This window comes from Nematolebias whitei, chromosome 22 (genome assembly GCF_014905685.2).
Source record: "Nematolebias whitei isolate Nwh7 chromosome 22, NemWhi1, whole genome shotgun sequence".
Taxonomy (NCBI): domain Eukaryota; kingdom Metazoa; phylum Chordata; class Actinopteri; order Cyprinodontiformes; family Rivulidae; genus Nematolebias; species Nematolebias whitei.
The window spans coordinates 27,199,543-27,204,097 of NC_056519.1; positions in this window are offsets into that span (position 1 = coordinate 27,199,543).

Consider the following 4,555-nt stretch of genomic DNA (forward strand, 5'->3'; position numbering starts at 1 on the left):
TTTGTCACCACACCATCTCTGATGCGTTGGCTGTTCAGAAACGTTACTGGCTGGTGTTGTGTCTCAACAATAATCCTCTGTCCACCAATATAGCAGGAGAAATGTTTCACTGCCCACACAGTGGTCAATAGAGCCTTCTCACAGTCTGAATACCGTAATTCAGGGCCTGCCATTGTTTTGCTGGCGTAGGCCACAACACGCTTGTCTTTGTCGTGTATTTGGTACAGACCTGCACTCATGCATTGAGGTGAGAAGCCCACTTCCAAGTAGAACTCTTTGTTGTAGTCTGGGTAGACTAGACATGGGGCTAACTTGAGCCTGTCTTTGAGAGCGTTCATTGCCTGCTGTTGCGCATCAGTCCAGACAAAAGGAACGTCTTTCTTTAAGAGTTCAGTTAGTGGTTTTGCGAGATCCGCATAATGCTCTATGAACTGGCGAGAGTAATTACACACTCCCAAGAAACTCTGTAGTTCCTTGAGATTGGTTGGGACTTTGAGGTTGTCTAGGCCTTGGGTGCGAGTCAACTGTGGTTGTATTCCGTCCGGACCCACTAGGAGGCCAACGTAATCCACCTTGGTTCTGCACCACTGGCATTTCGACAGTGAGATTTTAGCACCAGCAGTTGTTAGCTGATTTAGGACGTGGTCGATTTCAGCCAAATGAGAGTCCAGTGTTGGCTGTCTCAAAAGGATGTCGTCCACGTAGATCAGTGTCCCACGCTCGTGGGCGTCTGGACATGCTTTGTTCAAAGAAATGAGGAACTGCAGAGGTTGGCGGAAGCAGCCAAAGTGTCAGAGGACACGAAATCGAGCCGTGAACGCTTGGCAAAAATTTCCCTGCTTCTGAAAGCAGAAGTGGACCATCTGGTTGAACAAAATGTCACGCTGTTCAACGGATATTAATCTGAAAAGGACAGGTGTGACGTACTGATTACTGAAACTGAATTGCAGAAACAACAAATTCAGATTGATAGGGACCTCTCAAAGAAAGAGCTGTCAGAACAAGCTCAATCATATGAGGAGAGATTTAGGGATAAAGAACAAGCGTACCGAGCCGCGTGTTCAGATAACGATGTGCTACAAGAACAGTTGCAGGTCGCATTAAAGGAGCTGGAGGATTGCAAGGCAGACAAGGAGCTTATTCTCTGACAATGGCTGACTTTACAAGGTGAATGTCAGACATCACAGGAGCGCCTGACAGCTTGTGAGGAGAAACTAGCTACAGCTACAAACCAGATTTCTGATATGGGGCGGGCTGGTCTGAGACTCAGAGACGAACAGCCACAACCACCCCAGACAGATGCTGTTGCACCTCCTCACCTTAGCCCCGTTCCAACACCCCCGCCTCGGGGGATAAGGACGGGTCTGCACCCACTTGCACCTCTTCCTCCTAACGCCATGCACTCACCTCCACCCCCATCTCGGGCGGTGGGGACAGACCTGCACCGATATGCACCTCTTCCTCCTAACGCCATGACGTCACCCCCACCCCCATCTCGGGCGGTGGGGATGGACCTGCACCGATATCAACTCACTGAATCGGTATACACCATGCCGTCACCCCCACCCCCATCTCGGGTGGTAGGGGCAGTCCTTGACCAATCTGCACCACCAACCACGCATGTGAGACCGTTAATACAGTCTCCTTCAATGGATGATTTGCAGAAAATCTCAAAATATGTACAACGCTTTGTGCCTGGACCGATGGGATCATCTGGAACAAAAGCGTACCTCAAAGATCTGGAGTTCAGATTGAGATCTTATCCTAATGCTACGACAGAGGATAAGATCAGTCTGATACGGCTCACTTCGGACAGAGAGGTGTTCACCTTCATCGAGCGTCTACCAGATGCAACGAAGAGGGATTACAACCTTCTGTGTGAAGTTTTGATCAGAGAGTACGACTCCTCCACAGCAGCAAATCAACCAACCACGAAGCGTTAGCAGCCATGTTAGATTAGCCTGAAACTATTTCGTCAACTTATCGTCTTTTAAACCATCAAAATGCACTTTTTCTGTTAAAAATGTAACGAATCAACTCTGAGCTGTACGGAGTCTTCTACTCCGGTCTCAAAAACGTCTTTCTAGCTATTTAAAAAAACCTCGTCCGAACCTCCTTCAGAACCGAGCCGTCCAGAACCGCATCTGGACCGTCTTTAAACAGAATAGAGCGTTTTCACCCAGCTCAAAACCAGATTAGTTACGATAACAGGCGTACAAATTCAGCTTTCACAAGACATATGACATTATTTCAGCTTTCATAACATCGCCAGCGTAATACAGCGTAAACATGCAGAGCCAAGCACCAAGCGCGCAGCTCCAGCACGCTGCGTAAACATGCAACGTTTTGACTTTCAGCACAGCTGATAAACTGTTACTTTTCATGCCAACACGTAAAATTCAATCTTTACACGAATATACAGTCATTTATGAGCACGTGACGGGCCACCAGTATATAGATGAACAGATGCTCAGATATATTCATCAATTAACGCGGATTCCTCATTTTTCTGAACTGAATAAAACGTGCATTGAATTTAATGAAATGCAAACGTGAGACGTCATTTATATTTGACCCATCAAAATGAATGCGGTCATTTATTTACAGAATCAAAGTTTAACATCAAACATTTACATTAATTTGGCAAATTATGAAAATAACAACATAAGCAATCAATCAGGAAAAATCATACGGCCATGATTTTTCCGTTGCTTCACCACAGACATTTATGAAAACTGTACAATTATGATCTTTTACCCACACGGCGGTGGATGAGCACTTTACACAGACATTTCTACTTGAGAGAAGAGTTTAAAGATGGGAAAGAAGTTTAAAGAAGAGTAAAAGATGGGGTTTGAGGGAGTGTTGACAGAACGGCACTCTCTGGGCTTTCTTCAGCTTTTCTTACGGTACACTTAGGTGGTGAAATCGACTCCTTTACCTGGAGATGTCTCAGGCGAGATTCCGTTTAACGCACCCTTCAGCGTCTCCGTAGGATGCTGTTACTCCTCCGGAGTAGCGGCTAGATTCTGTCCCTCATCAGCTCACCTCAGTGGAAAATGTTATAATCCCATGAACTCGGAAGAGCTCTGTTGTCATGTCAGGATCTTCCCGGCTCCCAGAACTGGGCTTCTCCGCACAGAACTGAACTGAACTGTGTCTCCAACAGAACTCCAGCAGAACCCCCACAGAACTCCAGCAGAACTCATGAGACCAGGAAGTACCGACATTTTAAAGAGCTGTTTTTCCGGTCCATCTGGGAGTATTCCCATTGGCCAGAACCGACCAGACGGGGTGTGTTTTGTGACGTAAAAGGTTAGAAGACAGCAAGAATTGTTATGGGACAGATCAGAAATGTTCTCACAGACAGAGAGAGTTTTGTTTTGGCGAGTTTAGAAACAGGTGCCAAAAACCTCTATATTTACGTCTGAGAGGATTCTAAAAACATGACAGTTCGTTCCAACAACTTGTTTTGCGTTTGACTCCAACCTTGGACCAACTTACACTTGCTCATTCAAAGACAGAAAATCAGAAAATGCATAATTACTCTGTAACAGCTTTAACATGAGTTCTAACTTTGCATGAGAATAAAAAATCATTACACAGTTAATAAAATTGATTAGTTCACTGCAACATCTAACATGGTTTGAACTAACACTTTGATTATCAACATTTGTAAAATAGTAATGATAATAAAAAAGAGAGTGTTCTTTTCACTTGAATCTTCAAGAAAGAAAGTCTCAGGATGGGTGAACCTGTATTTCTGGATTCAAATCAATAAAATGACAGTTTCTGTCCCACAAGGTTCTTAAGGTCAAGGATTTTGACCTTAGACTTAGTTTGACATCAGCTTAAGTTCACTACAAGAAGTTGTAACTCCCAAAATCGTCACTGCTTCCTGGATTCAAGAAGCATTCTGGACGCCTGCGTTAGCATCCAAGAACTCTGAACTCTTTACTCCATGAGCTGCATCAGAGAGTTCTTCATCTCTTTAACTCTTTGGTTCTTTAACTCTTTGGTTCTTTAACTCTGGCGAGAACCGGGAAGTTGCCACATTTAAATGAGTTGACTTCCGGGTCATTTGAGAGCTTTTTGATTGGTCGATGGACCAGAAAGAGGTGTGGTTTGTGATGTAAGGTGTTATGAAAAGTCAAGGGCAGAGAATGAGATTGTTTAACAGACAGAAAAGATTATTGGAGAAAAACCAGACTTCGTGGAGTCAAACTCCTATTATCTTCTGAAAAAGTTTAAACATGACATTTCTTCTCAGTAAACATTTTAGTTGACCGAGACTCGACCTTTAACATACTTACAAAACTTGCTCATTGAAGACAGAAAAATCAAGAAATGCATATTAACCTGATTTCTTCTTTGAATGAGGAATAAAAATCATTACTTACTGTTTATGTAAAATAAAAATGAGTAGTTCTCTTCAACCTGTAAGCATTGAGTGAACTAACACAATTTGATTATCAAACATTTGTAAAATAGTAATGATCATAGAGAATTGTCTTTTCTACTTGATTACTTCAAGAAAGAAAGTCTCCAGATGGCT